This window comes from Crinia signifera, chromosome 19 (genome assembly GCF_055691185.1).
Source record: "Crinia signifera chromosome 19, ASM5569118v1, whole genome shotgun sequence".
NCBI classification, from domain to species: domain Eukaryota; kingdom Metazoa; phylum Chordata; class Amphibia; order Anura; family Myobatrachidae; genus Crinia; species Crinia signifera.
Genome location: NC_139226.1, coordinates 144820861 through 144838256, shown reverse-complemented (window position 1 = coordinate 144838256; position 17396 = coordinate 144820861). Strand labels below are relative to the sequence as shown.

At 48.0% G+C, this 17396-nt stretch overlaps 1 long non-coding RNA gene across 1 annotated transcript in view; it reads right to left on the bottom strand.

The window, feature by feature from the left end:
- The window catches only part of LOC146042222 (uncharacterized), a 30300-nt gene extending 20261 nt beyond the window's left edge, over positions 1-10039 (bottom strand). The window contains exon 1 of the long non-coding RNA XR_014463798.1: positions 9913-10039. This is a non-coding gene — a long non-coding RNA (uncharacterized LOC146042222). The remainder of the gene's footprint in view (positions 1-9912) is intronic.
- Positions 10040-17396: the final 7357 nt, after the last annotated feature.

Below are 17396 nucleotides of genomic sequence, written 5' to 3'. Positions count from 1 at the left end.
TTAAACTTACGCAGTTGGTGTCCGTGTCTTATTTATTAGTTAAGGTGTCAGTGTGAGTTATTTCTAGGCTTAAGTGTTAAGATAAAGGTATAGGATAAAGCAGCATAATTCTCTAGGCGCCTTAAGAGAATCATCTTTGAGTATGTCACAATACATGTTGCTTGTGCCGCGGTCGCTGCCCATGCGCTCGCTGTCTGCTATGGCACGGGCGCAGCCATGACATGACTGTCAGTCCAAAAAACAACAACCTTACTTTAAGGGGCGGGCAGGCTGTCCAATGGGAGGGAGGGTGAGAGTACGGGCTGTCCAATGGGAGGGAGGACGGGCTGTCCAATGGGAGGGTGAGCGGACGTGGGGGGGGGGCGCAGCCTGGGATGGTGTCAGAGACAGAGGAAACAGCAGTGTCTGCTGGTCTCTGCCTCAGCTTCAGCTTCTTCTATGCGTGTGACGTCATCAAGTCACACGCTGGAGAGGCCAGAGGAGAGAAGCCGGGAAGCCAGCAGGGAGGGAGCAGCAGAGACAAACAGGGTGACATTCTATGGGATGAGATAAAAGCGCATTTTTTATCTCGCTCCACATCTCCGCTCTTCGCACTTTCTGAAATCGCATTTTTTAGTAATAAATCACATATTTAATGGGATGCACTTTGGAGGCTCAAAAGTGCGATGTAGTGCGATTTGCAGCGAAGTGGTGCGATTTTATGACACATAAAAGTGCGATTTCTTCTGCCGGTCATGTGCGAGTTTGGGATCAACCGGAGTGCGATTTACAAGACTGTCTCCGCATGACTAAGAACACCCTAACCTATTGGCCCACCTAGGTCCCCTCCATTATGCATCACACCCCCTATATAAAGGGGCACTGGTGCCATTTCACTCTTTGATAGGAAGTAAGGAGCAAGGAGAGGAGCAGTGGCAGTGTGAGCAGAGGAAGAGGTGTTGGTGGCAGAGTGAGGAGTGGCAGAGTGATCTTCCACCAAGTGGGGTGACTCCCAACCAGTGGCGTAACTATAGAGGGTGCAGGGGGTGCGCTTGCTATGGGGCCCGGCCTCTCCAGGGGCCCGCGGGCCCAGCAAGTAACCCCCTGCCCCGTTTCTCTTTATTTCGGGATGATGAGGCAGAAGCCGCCTCCAACCATCAGCAGCGTGCTCCCTGTCAGCAGCTGACTATGGCAGTGGCGGCAGTGACAGTGCTCCGGCCCGGCAGCAGCACGCTGCATACCAAACGACAGGAGCACATAACCCCCCTGCACCCGCCCAGCAGCAGCGGGCGGCTGCCTGCTAGGAGTGGAGCACCATAGTGCCGGGAGAAGTGACAGGGCCACTGCCCGACAGCAGCGCCAACCACTGGGCCGGCCAGCAGCTTGTGAGCCTGGAGCTGACAGCACTTAGACAGCCAGTGGTAAGCTGATCTGAATATGATCAGTATTTCCTTGCACGGAGTGGAACTGGAGGGAAGGGGGGCGGGGGGACGACGACTTGTGGTATATATGTATTCAGTCAGTATGTTGATGTACTGTACTTATGGATTGATGGATGTGGGAATCAGTGTATATATGGATATATATACAGTGTGTATCTACTGTTTTTATTTTTGTATGTGGTAGGCACTGTATGGATGTATGTGGAAGGCAGTGTATGGATGGATGCATGTGGAAGGCAGTGTATGTAGTTATGTATGTATAGATGTATGAGGAAGGCAGTGTATGTATGTATGTACATATGTATATATGTATGAATGCATGAGGAAAGCAATTTATGTATGTATGAGGTAGGCAGTGTATGTATATGGCAGGCAGTATATGTATGTATGTATGTATGTATGAGGAAGGCAGTGTATGTATGTGGAAGGCAGTGTATGTATGTATGTATGTATGTATGTATGTATGTATGTATGTATGTATGTATGAGGAAGGCAGTGTATGTATGTATGTATAAAGTAGGCAGTGTATGTATGTGGAAGGCAGTGTATGTATGTGGAAGGCAGTGTATGTATGTATGTATGTATGTATGTATGTATGTATGTATGAGGAAGGCAGTGTATGTATGTATGTATGTATGTATGTATGTATGTATGTATGTATGTATAAAGAAGGCAGTGTATTGATGGGAAACCTACGATATCCTAGATATTAGAATGCTGGCTGTCGAAACACTGACCTCGGCATCCCGAATCTGAGAATCATGACATCAGTTCCGCAGCACCCTTCCCCTCTTCCCCTACCCTCCTAACCCTCCCTTGCATCAGTCTCCCATCCCCACTAGTGCATAAACCTAACCCATGCACTCTGTCTCCTAAACCTATTTCCCCCCTTTTCCCAGCCTCCCGCATACTTACCATTTGGGATGCTGTCTGTCGGCATTCCAGCCTCTATGCAGTTCCAGCACCAGTCTTCTGAAGGCAGTCCTGATGCCAATGTTGGTATACTGAATGCTGGCATCAGGACCGCCGGGATACTGACTGTATGTATTTATGTATGTATGTATGTTGGAGGCAGTGTATAGATATATAGCTGGATTTATATTTAAGAAAAGAGGTGGGTGGATGAATGAATGTATGAATGTATGTATGTATGTATGTATGTATGTATGTATGTATGTATGTATGTATGTGAGAAGCAGTGTATGTATGACTGTATATATGAGAGTGGCAGTGTATGGATGTACAGTATATATAAGAGACAATGAAATACAGAAGAGAGAATGTGTGTGAAGGGGGAGAAATAAAGATAGAAATGCCAACATGAGAGATGAGATAAATACATATTCCTTCCCCTTTGCACAGTAAGTGACCAATACAGTCCTAGTGACCGAATCACACATACTGCCCCCGGGACTCACAGAGTTTTAATAAAGGATAATTTTTTTTTAAAATCTTCACGAAGGAGTGGGTTGCTTACCACACTTCTTGTGCAGCAATAAGGCGCCTAGAGAATAATGCTTCTTTATCTTATATCTTTATCTAACACTTAAGCCTAGAAATAACTCACACTGACACATTAAAACTATAAATAAGACACGGACACCAACTGCGTAAGTTTAAAGGTCATCTAGAATATTTATTGTAAAGATGGTATGAGCCTAATTGTTTAGGGATGGCAAGAAGAAGCACTTGAGACCAGCACCCTCACGCGGATGTCACTCATGGCGGCAACCAGGTCGCCCCACTCGCTGACATCACTCAACAAAAACTGTGTGTACAGCCTGCTCCGCAGCGGCATGCCACGCCCCTCCTAGGGCCAGATGCGGGCACTTCCAGGAAGTGTCCAGCGCCCCACCGCGTTGAGTCGGGACTCGCCTACCTTCTTGGCAGAGGGGCGGGCCATACCCCACGAAGACCACCTGACACCACACCTGAGTGCTGGTCGAGAGCGCTCAACCGCCGATTGTAATAAAATCTAAAATCAAATTTGGTGAAGGCTCGAAAGCCAGGTAGCACGTAAAAGGGAAGGGAGGGTGGGAATCCAGACTCAAAGAGGAAGTCCTTCCTGTCTGCTTGCCTATAAGTACCCCTCTCTAAGCTGCCGCCCCCCAGCTACCTGATAGGGCAGACCTAACTGCCACTCACTATTTCCTTTCGGCCTTATCCTACTGTCTACAGCTTTATTTATCCCTGCAAATTCACAGGCTCTTAATTACACTCTGGCCTATGCGGCCCTTGTTTCATCTAAGGCGCCTAGAGAATTATGCTTCTTTATCTTATACCTTTATCTAACACTTAAGCCTAGAAATAACTCACACTGACACCTTAAAACTATAAATAAGACACGGACACCAACTGCGTAAGTTTAAAGGTCATCTAGAATATTTATTGTAAAGATGGTATGACCCTAATTGTTTAGGGATGGCAAGAAGAAGCACTTGAGACCAGCACCCTCACGCGGATGTCACTCATGGCGGCGACCAGGTCGCCCCACTCGCTGACATCACTCAACAAAAACTGTGTGTACAGCCTGCTCCGCAGCGGCATGCCTTGCCCCTCCTAGGGCCAGACGCGGGCACTTCCAGGAAGTGTCCAGCGCCCCACCGCGTTGAGTCGGGACTCGCCTACCTTCTTGGCAGAGGGGCGGGCCATACCCCACGAAGACCACCTGACACCACACCTGAGTGCTGGTCGAGAGCGCTCAACCGCCACTGCCTTGGCACCACTACCCAGCAGGGTCCACCTGTGCAACAAGGCCCGCCACCCCAAAACAACTAAAACTACGCCCTAACTAAACCAAACAAGAAAGAATATCCTGCAGGAAAATTGCCATGCCGGAGTCCGATAAATGTACTCCGTCTGACCTATACAGACTGGGGTTCTCCTTTACAATAGTGGGATGCCTGACTGCCTTACCTCCTCTCGCCACTACGTATCTAGATACGGCGTGGTTCACCTTCTTTCTGGCCTTCTCTACGGCCTCTATGCTCCGACACCCGCGCCATGTGAAGCGAGGAACCATGTCGGATCAAACCAAAAGCACACCGGGCCAACGCGACTGTATCCTCGACAGGTCTGTCTCAATTTGGATTGTCAAAGCAATGCCGGTCCGCTTGACCAAATCATTGCCTCCCAGGTGTATGACTAACACGTCGGGCCGGCCCCATCTGCGGGCTTTGGTGACCAGTAGGTCCCACAGGCCATCCCACTGAACACCCATAATGCCGAACCACTGCACTTCCCGGGCCCGAGACAGCTCCGGGGCCGTGTCCGCCAAAGGGTGCCTAGCAGCCCAATATATATAAGAGTGCCCCACTAACCAAACCCTGCCCAGAGTCATTAAGGAAGGGGGAGGGGCTGAAAAAGAGAAAACCTACGGTTAGCATATAACAGTATACTGTAAAACACAACCAAAATGCATTGACTATAGACCCGAGTGAAGGGGAAAAATCTTAAAAAACCTCTGGTGGACTGTGGGGGGAAGCCAATTGGAATTAAGTCCACTTGCAGAGGAAAAAGTAAAAAAATTCCCTTCACACCGTCGATTTCAGAACGCTACCCGTTCCAAAACCGATTGTAAACTATATGTTTTCGGGCCAGCGCAACAGGCGCTAATTACAACTTATATAACCTTACATATTTTTTATAAGCTGAAGACTTCCACCTCCCCACCGCTTGTACTGAGGAGAGCGGAAGCCCTGCAGCAGCTGCGCAAGTCGCTGCCCCAATTCGGAACGAATGCGTTCCATACTCCCGCTCCGGGAGACCCAAGGCTGCGACACACCGCCGAAACACAGACGCAAACTGGAATCGGGTAAGTGGCCATACATCCCTGTGTGCCAGAAACTGTGCCGCGCAGCCCCCGGTCCGCAGGAGACATACTCCTCTGCCAAGTGTATGGGACATATAGCCTTTGTGCTGTGCGCTTGTAAGGTGATCCAGGCGCCCTTGCCCGCTTGGTCTGTCTTGGACCTTCCTATCTTGCATAGTATCCGCCCCTCGCAAAAAAACTACATTCTCTTTGAGGAGCCCTGAAAGCGCGTGTTTGTTAGCGGCCACTAACTCGCTCACCCTAAAGGCGCCAAAAAATGCAAAAGAAAATGCCACCCTGAAAAGCGCTGCCTCAAAATCATTCTCTGCTATTATATTCAGACATTGCATAAGGTCCTGCAGCATGCGCTCATCAATCGGGCGACGGGAGTCTGGAACCCCCGGCTGTACTCTAGCCCACCCCTTTAGAGCTTTAGCTAATATGAAAGACCTAGTGGGGTCGGGTTCGTTAACCAATTTGGAGTGGAAAGCTATCCCTGTCAAAGCCGCCGCCATAGCCGACTTTGATCTACCTTTTGTATGATGATTCCAGACGAAGGCTAGTAACCGGTCCTCGACCGACTTCCCGCTGGCCTTCGGCGAAACCCGAAAAGCTGACCAGTCCCTCCACGCCGCCCCGTAAGCTCTACGTGTGGAAGGGGCCAGAGATAGAAGGGCCAGGGACTTCATGCCGTCTCTATGACCTGCCATACAAGAGGGGGACATCTGAGCCCTATGGTAGCAGCCTCCGGGGCCAGCTCGCGAAATCACTCGAACTGAAACCTCGAGAGTGCGTCTGCTATGCTGTTATCCACCCCTGGGACATGTTGGGCTCTAAAATGAATATTATGCTGAAGACAGTGTAAGACCAGGTGCCTCAGTAACGCCTCTGGGGAGGTGGCCCTCTGGTTGTTAATCGCATGGACCACCCCTAGGTTGTCGCACCAGAACACTATGTTCCGGTCCGCCAACTGGCTGGCCCACAGCTCCACCGCCACAATGATGGGAAAAAGTTCCAGCAGTAGCAGATTGACCGTGAAACCACGGACTACCCAGGACTGGGGCCATGGTGCGCAGCACCATTCGCCTTGCAAGTAAGCCCCGAATCCTGTGGAGCCTGCATCGTCCGTGTAGAGCTGCAGCTCTACACTGGAGGCTGGGTCTGCTGGCCACAGAAGCTCACGGTTGAAATGCTCCAGGAAACTCGACCAGACCTCTAGGTCTCCCTTTATCTCCTGACCAAGCCTAACCGTATGGTGAGGGTCCCGTACCCCTGCTGTGGCCCTTTCCAGTTTTCTGCAAAAAACCCATCCCATTGGTATGATGCGGCAAGCGAAATTGAAAGATCCTAGCAGAGACTGAATCAGCCGAAGCCGGACCCTCCCCTTTCGCCGGCAATCGTCAATAAGCGCCTGCAACCTTGCTACTTTGTCTACCGGCAACCTGCAGCATCCACTCTCTGAGTCTATTTCAATTCCCAAATAGGACAGGACCCTGGTTGGACCCTCGGTCTTGTCCGCCGCTATGGGGACCCCTAAGGCCGTCAGCATGTCGGCTGCCCTGTCTAATATGCGTCGACAAGTGTCGCCCCCCCCGGTCCCACAAAGAGAAAATCGTCAAAATAATGGGCTACACCGCTGCAGCCCGTGCCTTCCTGTATGCACCAATGCAGGAAGGTACTGAATTTCTCGAAGTAGGAGCAGGAGATTGAACAGCCCATCGGCAGGCATTTGTCTATAAATATGCCCCCCTCCAGCCTGAAACCCATGAAGCGGAAAGAGTCGGGGTGCAATGGGAGCAGGCGGAAAGCAGACTCTATGTCTAATTTCGCCATAAGCGACCCCTGTCCGAACCCCTTTACCATATCCAGTACTTCGTCGAACAGCTGGTATTTCACGCTACACTGTGACTCTGGGATTGCGTCGTTGATGGACTTCCTGTGGGGGTGGGACAGCTGTATTAGCCTATACTTCCCCGGTGTCTTCTTGGGTACCACGCCCAAAGGGGAAAAACACATGCGAGGTAAAGGCTTGACCGTAAATGGACCGGCCATCCTTCCCAAATCTATTTCTGCCTGCACCTTCTGTCTCACCACCCCAGGAAACTCCCTCGCCGACTTAAGGTTTTTGTGGGATACAACCAAAACTGACTCTGGAATAGCAAGTGAAAACCAAACTTAAAACCATTATATAAAAACTGTGCCGCCTCCCTGTCAGGGTAAAAAGCCAGGCGGCGAGCCAGCTCGTCTAGCACTATGGGGGAGGGTGCCTTATTTGTTGCTAGCCCCTGCATCGCCCTGGTCTTGTGCCTTCCCAGACTTATAGAAAGTAGGGTGTCCAGAGGAGGACAAAGGAAGAACACAACTAGGTTTTTGGGGCACTCTTCTTCGAATTATAATGTGTGAGGTAGTAAGATGATTGGAATAAAAACTAACTTTTATTAGAATTCACTTAAAAAAGGTTGGCGTCAATAGTAAATGAATGAAACATATCAAATACATAAAATTTTACAATGGTGCATCACAATAAGAATATACAATATAGTGTCACATAGACTAGGCGGAAATGTTTTGCACCGAGGGGACCACCCCCTGTTAGGTTGAAAAAATATATATTCAACCCGTGAAGATTCCCTTGATGGGGTAAATGAGAGGGTACACAGAAAAGGCACTTCTAAATTAGTCAGTAGACTGAGTTATGAAAGAATAATAAATCAAGGACAGAAAAAGTGGACAGAAAAAATATATTAGAGTTAATTAAGAGCAGGAGAAAATGGTCATTGGTGTCGTGCCTGATATTCGGGGTGTTCCGCTGTTGATACGACACCAGATCTTCCCTATCAGTCGCCCGATTAGGTACTGATCTGGCCAGCCACTGTTTAGCTGCTGAGATCGGACGAGATCAGGCGGCCCAGTGGTGTATGGTCGTATACTTATTGTATTGGATGTAACGACACAGGGCTGACATTAGGGACCATAAATTGCTTCTGCTTTCCAGAGGCACAAAGTGACCACGGCCTGATGCTCAAGGTATTGCAGGATGGGTCAAATATGCCCAGGGATGAGAGAGCAACGATATAGAAGAGTACAGAGCACTGAATTTATTGCAGTGACCAGACCCTTCTACTATCCTCCATCATATAGAATAAATTGGATGGAGGTTGAGCGTAATAGTCTGATTGTGCTCAATTCAATAAAAGAAGATAAAGAAATGAGGAAATATCCAAAGAAAAAGTTGGTATGTGCCCCCTATCCGATTTGTCAACTGGTGAGAATGATGGATTGACACTTAACACCAGGTTCAATCCGGGGGTTGTGTGGTACAGTTCTGTGAGGTATGTGTCACAGCGGGAAAACAATGATGGTTATTGGTCCCAAGGTGGTCACAAGAGGGTACAGAGCCACCAATGGAGGTTGAGAGAACAGGCAAACATAAATGCTATTAAATATATAGGGCCACAAATTGTGTGGTTATGCGGATCAGACAGTCCTGGAAAACAATTACAGGGTTGAGAAACCGTACAATAGAAATCACTTGATGTCTATTTGGAGTGTACACATATTGGATTAAAAGCACTAGATGTAAGGTGTTGCGATTTGCACAGTAGAGTTGGGGTGACAAGCACAAACAGACTGTCACTAACACTGTGTACTGGGAATGAACACAATCAAACTAAATGAAGCCGATCCTGTCTGCATCTGCCTGATTGGGTCACCAATCAGTGGGGTTCACGTTAAGGTGTCAATTTTAAACCATACAAATAGAGAAATTTGCAACGTAAATCAGGTTACAATAATAGATCCAGAAACATAGCAGGCCAGCAGTGTATTAGGCAGGGGCAAATGTTAACGATAGTGCATATAAGACAAACCCTCACATGCAGATATATGCAGACATAGATGGTACAGGTTAATATCACAGTAAATCATACAAGATAATCTGTTAGCAGTGATATAAGCGCACAGAGCAAAAATAAGTTGTAAAATGGATAACTCATGTGGGGTTCTCTGCAGCGGGTATAATGTACGCTACTCCTAAGAGGGTAATCCTCCCTTGTGCCCCAATTTTTAAATAAATGATTGGTGGAGAGGAGGTACAGGGGTCCGTAAAGAGAAGAAAAGCAGAGCAGTCAGATACGTTAGTAAAGCTTGTTAATTGCTAAAACAGTCTAATAAGTAAGCAAAGGAAAATAAAGCTGTAGGTGGGAGATCCCACAGAAATGGAATAGGGTAGGGTGCCGTGTGGGGTGCCGGTACCTGGCGGGTGATAACCCGCTGATGAAGAGGGCTCAGTCCGGGTGGATCCCTGAGTCAGGCTGCGTCTGCCAAGAATTACAGCGTGAATGGCTGTGTAGAGGCGGCCGGGTGATCCGCCAATCTATAAATTTATGTTGCTGGGAAGTGGAGTTACCCAACACCTGGAGCCACATAACTACAACACCACTAATGTCGGATATCTCATTGGATGTACTGTTATGTCAATTATTCAAGGGGTGAGGCATGGCCACACTCCAAAAAACCACCAAGGGGACCCTTGTTCCTGGAGAAGGACAGGCCACACCTCATGGTCGCCCTGCGGTGATATGTTGCAACTAATGTTGATGTTGGATACACATATGTGGTTGTTGTGATTGTTTATGTGTAGAAATGTGTAGGTAAACATTAGACACATTATTTACTTACGGCTACTTGAGCCATCCTGGTCGCCGCTGGTTGGCTGTGCAGTGGTTGGGGGGGTCAGGAGCAAGGGGGATGGGATTGGACTTTGGATGCTGGTAGTGGGTGTGAGTGGGGATTGGAGAGGTTTGGGGGTGGGTGGTGGAGAGGTGTAGGGGGGTTGGAAATGGGGTGGGGAGGGGGTGGGGGTAGGGGTGTGGGTGGGAGTTGGGGAGGGGGTGGGAGTTGGGGAGGGGGTGGGGGTGGGAGTTGGGGAGGGGGTGGGGGTTGGGGAGGGGGTGGGGGAAGGGGATGGGGAAATTTGGTGGGCCCCAGCTTGACCCATTGTCTCCTCCTCTTCCTCCTCCTCTTCCTCCTCCTCTTCCTCCTCCTCTTCCGGCTGCTCCTGGGCTGCCTGCTCCTGGGCTGCCTGGTCCCAGGCTGCCTGCTCCCGGGCTTCTATGCGGGCTCTTGCCCGTGCTGAAATGTTCATGTTGATGGCATAGAAATCGAAGATTGGGTTTCATAAAAAAGGGGGAAAGAAAAATTCACATTAGTCATGCTCATAACCTTCCAAATTATCATCGCTGTTATATTTCAGACATTTATCATGCTAACTAATTGATATGCTACACCCAAAAACTGAGCAACTACTTAAACCCCCCCTATACACCCCATATACACCACCTATACACCCCCTATACACCCCCTATACACCCCCTATACACCCCCTATACACCCCCTATACAGCCATATACACCCCATATACACCCCATATACACCCCCTATACACCCCATATACACCCCCTATACACCCCATATACACCCCCTATACACCCATATACACCCATATACACCCCATATACACCCCCTATACACCCCCTATACACCCATATACACCCCATATACACCCCCTATACACCCCATATACACCCCCTATACACCCATATACACCCCCTATACACCCCATATACACCCCATATACACCCATATACACCCCATATACACCCCCTATACACCCCATATACACCCCCTATACACCCCATATACACCCCCTATACACCCCATATACACCCCCATACTCAGGAACATATTTATAAAAAGTACAGAAAACATTGCAAAAAAACGCAGTCATACTAGTAAATAAAAACTTACATCGGGCAATATGGCGGCGAAGTGAAGATAGCAACACTGGCTGCCGCCGGCGCAGGTCAGACCAGCGCCGCTCAAGTTGGCCCAGGCTTCTGTTAAATCTGGTCCGGGCGAAGATTAGCCGGCGGGCAGCATTATATGCCCGCCGCTTGTCAATATTCGACACATAAGGGCCCCTGGGCCCCAGGCGCCGGTCCATGACCTCAACCAAGGCCAATAGCTCCTGGGTAGAAAACGCCCTAGCCCTGGTTGAAGTCATAGTGGCAATGGCGCAGTTATTAATTGCAGGTACATATATCACTTTTGGTGCTTGCTGATTGGTGTAAAAAATTGTTTGTTTAGTATTAACTTTATTAATCCTTCTTACATGAACAAACTGGATGCGAATAGAAACTTACGCGGACCGTTCCGATATACACACACCAAAACCAACAGCATGCATTCAATGTATAGAGAGGAACTGATTATACAGTGTGCGTAAAAGAATACACGCAACCGTCTACTAATAAATACGCTGCTAAAAGGGGGCACAATACACCCATTTCCATGGAGAGACGTACTGTATATACAGTGTGCGTAAAAGAATACACGCAACCGTCTACTAATAAATACGCTGCTAAAAGGGGCACAATGCAACATGTTGGTGTATGACAATTTCATACTCATTACATATGTAAGGAAAGCATTATAACGTGATGTTTTGAAATGTGACTCACAAAGCATACACGAACTCCAACAGATACCAGCTGACAACACTCATCATTGGAATGACAGGTGCACACATTTCACGATGTACTGTAGCACACAATGCTCCACAACCTGTGTATGTGCATATACAGGTGATTGATCAGGTGCGTGGAGACCTGCGTAATTTAAGCGGCAATTATCGGCGGGAAATATCGGCGTAAATTAGCAAGTACATTGCGGGGAAAAATATACGCCCCCTTGTTCATGGCGGGAGATTAACATATAAATATTCAGTCAGATGCAGGCCAGAATTGCTGCAAACATGTCTAGTTCAGACGATTCCGCAGCTGAGGACGCTCTACAGAGAGCACAAGCAGAATCCCTGCTTGAAGCTTTACAGAAGAGGGAACAGGAGCGGAGAAGGAGGGCTCAAGAGAGAGGTAGCCTGCAAGACCAAGCGGGCCCCTCACTAACAGGCCCTGTTCAACCTCCACCAGCTCCACAAGGGCCAAGCAACCAGCCAGAACAAGAGGTTGCATCTCTCCAAACAGGTGTGACCCAGCAGGTGCATGGTGAGAGAACTGGGGCCACCAGAAAACGAGCTGCAACATCTAGGGTGAGGACTGAGCAGGATACCACCACCAAAAAGAGAAACCCTGCATTTGTAGAGGCAGAATTAAGAATTTTAGTGCCCAGAGCACGTGAATGGATAGAATTGCCAACCAGGAAGCCGGGTGCCAGTGCAAGGAGAAACCTTTGGGACAAGATAACAGAGGAAGTGAACCAGGTGTCACCAGTGGTCAGAGATTGGCTATCGGTGAAGAAAAGGCAAGTGTGTTTGTCCCCCTGATAATGTCATATGTGTGTACATATGTTACATGTATGTTTTGAGAATAATAGAAAGGTGTGTTTGTAGATAGTGCTACACTTCAATGTCACATGTGAACACAACCATGTCTAATAACCCACATTGATATATGAAACATGCACCATTGGTGTGATGTGAGGTTATGGGCACAGTTCTGCTCATGTGAAGTATGTGAAGTATGTGATGGGACAAGAGAAAGTGTGTTTTGGAAAGAGTTGTTGTAAAGGTGCCCATACATGTTACAATTATTGTATACAATATTGTATACAATATCGCATCTCATAGCATATCGGTTTAGCGATGAGTACAAAAAGTATGTGCAGCACATACTTTTTGTACTAGATCTCATCTAATCTGATCTCATCGCAAAACCGATATGCTATGAGATGCAATATTGTATACAATAATTGTAACGTGTATGGCCACCTTTACATGTTCCATATGATGCAACTGAAACAAGAATGAGCAAACTGTGCACATGTAGCTGGTGAGAAACTACACATCCCAGTATGCCATCCCATAGTTAAATGACTCCATAATAACCACACTGTCAAGCTATGGTGGAATGTGTAGTTTCACAACAGGTGGAGGTGCCTAATTTGGCCATGGATGATGTCATTTCTGCATAGTGATCTATGTATGTGCATTTAGTGGCCTAATGAATGAGATGAGACACTGAAATGCCTCCTAATGGAGACATTAATGTGTGTGTGGGACACATATGGCTAAAAAACATAAGATCACCCACACTAGGAAATGTCACGTAGTCATGATGTTCACTAGCACAGTGATGCACATATCTCATGGTGATATTTGTATTTTTAAACTTGTAGGTGGACAGACTTCAAAAGTACACTGAAGAGGAAGATGACTGACCGGTACAACCACAGCATGTCCACCGGGAGAGGTCCTATGCCCGATACTTTGGAGTATACCCCCCTGGAGAAGGACGCCTTGGACGTCATTGATGTGGCCAAGGTCAGGGGGATCTCCAATATGGACAGTGAGCTCCCGGCGGAGGTCTTTGATGCTGCTTTTGATGGTAAGTCACAGTAATGCATTGTATTTTGAAAGAGATTTTTTAGTGCGTATGTGATGGTGACATTGTTTTCAATTATTATCCTAGCAGAAGCAGAAACCCAGGATGTACCGGCAGCATCTTCCTCTGCAGAGCCACAGGTGGAGCAAGTGGTCCAGCCTCCACCAAGAAGACACCCCCAGCCCCAGCCACAGGAGACATGGGATGAGAGCATGATGGTGATGCTGGAGAGGATCGAGCAGCAAGGGGTGGATGCTGCGCTCCGTCAGCAGCAGATTGGGGAATTTTTGGAGGATTGGAAGGCCACAAACAGGCAGCAGTGTGAGGCCTTCAACCGCATGAATGACACTCTGGCGGCTGGCATGCAAAGCATTGGCCAACACCTCAGCCGCCTGAATGACATTCTTGCGGAGCTGCTGACCACCGCCAGGTCCCTAAGGGACAATCCCCCATCTGCTGGCCCACCCCAAGCTGCTCCCCAACCTTCCACCTCTGCTGACCCTCCTGTGTCCACTAGGGGAAGACGCCGCAAGCCAGCTGAGCCAAAGGCCCCTGTCCCCAAGGCCCCATCTAAAAGGGGGAAAAAAGGGCCCAAATAATGAGACCTGGTTCACTTCCTCTGTGGTTGGACCCCAAATGTTTAAATTGCACTGGACATCCACTTCCTGAGTTGGCCATCTATCCATTTTCGTGCCATGGGCATTAAAGTTCTTATTTTGACCTCTACAAATGCAGGATAAATTTTTGGTGGTGTGTATCTTGCTTAGTATTCACCCTGGTTGTTGCAGTAGCATTCTGGTGTCCCCATTTCTTTCACCATTGCATTTGCAGGGTAACACATGTTTGGAGATATGCAACCTCTTGTTCTGGCTGTTTTTTTATTTTTGTGTCTATTTTATTTGTTTATTTGATTTATGACATGAAAGTGTCTACTAAGCTGTGATGCTGAACAGCAAATAAATTTATTTTACCAATTAAAACAAAATTGTTGTATGTGTAATTTCTTGTGTGAAACAAATACTAGATTTATGTGTACTTACTGACCAGGGTATTTTTGAACATTTGTTGAAGTGTGGTCGAAGTTTCCCATGTGTAATGTGGGGTACACACCAGGACGACCACCGTCGTTCACGACCGATAGACGACCATGGAACGATTTCCCTTGGACTTCCCGGGAGCTCCCAGGCAGTCCCCAGCAAACGATTAGCAAAAATTGTGTTTTTTTGCGGAACGATCTAGATCCGATCCCGATGCGCCCGCGATGGTCGTTAAGACGGTCGGATCGCTGGTTTTTGTTTTTTTTGCAAGAACACATGCGACCGTCGTCAGATGGGCCTTTGAAATTTGAATGAAGGGGCTGGACTAGCAGAGGGGGAGGACTAGCAGAGGGGGATAGGAATAGCAGCAGCCATTTTAAACCAGTGTATTTCTGCTTTGTTACTAGTGAGGCTTGGTTTATACCTGCTGAACGCTGGACATAGCTATTTACACATTACTTTGTTTTGCCTGCCATTACAAAGTGTCTTTTAACCCTGCACTATGGAGAATGCAGTGATGGGTAGTCACCAGCAACAGTACCTGCTCTATTATGCAGTTTTGAAGCTCAGGCGTCAGAGAGCCCAGCGCAGGAGAGAAAGATCATGCTGGACAAAGCAGTGGCTACTTCAGCGTCAGACTCGTTCGCACATGCCACTGCTCAGGGACATCAGGGAGAATAACCCAGACGATTTCCGTAACTTCTTGAGGATGGATGATGCCACATTCCAGGAATTGCTGCGTCTGGTGACTCCCCACATCGAGAAGCAGGATACCAAGTATCGCATGGCTATCCCTGCTGAGGAACGGCTGGTGGTCACCCTGAGGTTTCTGGCGACAGGACGGTCTCTTGCTGACCTAAAGTTTGGATCCCTCATCTCCCCGCAAGCTTTGGGCCTCATCATCCCGGAGACCTGCAAAGCCATTGTGAAGGTGCTGCAGTACCAGTATTGCAAGGTAAGGATGAAATATACACTGTACACTTTATTGTGCAAACAAAATATTTTTATTTATAATTTAGGCCTAGGACAGAAACAGGTTTTTTAGGCCTTTCATGGTTAAAACATGTAAAATAGTAAATAGATTGTGTCAACAAAAATATATTATAATACCATATATAAAAGATATTGTACAAAAACACACACTATATATAAAGATTTAAGTATGTATGACCCAGTTTAAACTTTCCCAATAAGTACGGGCTACTGTGTGGCAGAGGATGTCTGCCGCAGATAAGTAAAGGCTGCGGCCCACATGGCGCATGGCGCAGATGCAATGGTCCCGGCCACATTGATGTGCGCCATACGCCATGTGAGCAGTGGCCATCACATACCTGCAGCTGAGACCATGTCTGCCGCACAGTACCCCATACTATTGGTAAAGACAAAAGGGCAATAAATGGAGTTTGCTATCCAGATTGAGGAGAATCCTGTTCTCCCTCTGGTAATGCAGGTACAGGTAGCAGCATATAAAAAAACAAAAAACACACTCTGGTAACTTCTGGAACAGGCACTTACAACAGTAGGGATAAGGTACTGTGTGGCAGAGGATGTCTGCTGCAGATATGTAAAGGCTGCGGCCCACATGGCGCATGGCGCAGATGCAATGGCCCCCGCCCCATTGATGTGCGCCATACACCATGTGAGCAGTGGCCATCACATACCTGCAGCTGAGACCATGTCTTCGGCACAGTACCCCATACTATTGGCAAAGAAAAAAGGGCAATAAATGGAGTTTGCTATCCAGATTGAGGAGAATCCTGTTCTCCCTCTGGTAATGCAGGTACAGGTAGCAGCATATATGTAGAAAACCAAGACAAAAGACACTCTGGTAACTTCTGGAACATGCCCTTACAACAGTAGGGATAAGGTACTGTGCGGCAGAGGATGTCTGCTGCAGATATGTAAAGGCTGCGGCCCACATGGCGCATGGCGCAGATGCAATGGCCCCCGCCCCATTGATGTGCGCCATACGCCATGTGAGCAGTGGCCATCACATACCTGCAGCCGAGACCATGTCTGCCGCACAGTACCCCATACTATTGGTAAAGACAAAAGGGCAATAAATGGAGTTTGCTATCCAGATTGAGGAGAATCCTGTTCTCCCTCTGGTAATGCAGGTACAGGTAGCAGCATATAAATAAACAAAAATACACACTGTGGCCCTTGTGTGGCAGAGGATGTCTGCTGCAGATATGTAAAGGCTGCGGCCCACATGGCGCATGGCGCAGATGCAATGGTCCCGGCCCCATTGATGTGCGCCATACGCCATGTGAGCAGTGGCCATCACATACCTGCAGCTGAGACCATGTCGATGGTAAATGATAAAGTAGCCTATTTTTTAAGACAGATCCTCAAAAACAGGACACTCTGGATCTTCTATCAGTAAAGAACTGTAGAATTGACGGTACTGGGGGGGTTGAGAAGGCTGTGTAGGTGTTGACTGGGTATGTGTTGGAATTGTGCTCGACTGGCCTGCTACGGTGGCAGGCGGAGTAGGCACTGGTGATTCTAATGACAGTGGTGTGTCTGGTGCACTACCAATGCCAACTATTTTAGTGCCACTGTTGAGATACCCTAAACTGCCATTATACACCAACTCCATGCATAACTTTTCAAAAGTAAGTTGCTGGTCAGGAGCCATGTTGCGAACACACTCTGCCACATAAGTGAAGTAGTTGTCATGTTTGTCCGGGTTTCTTTGCAGGACTTGATGTGCCCGCATCATAAA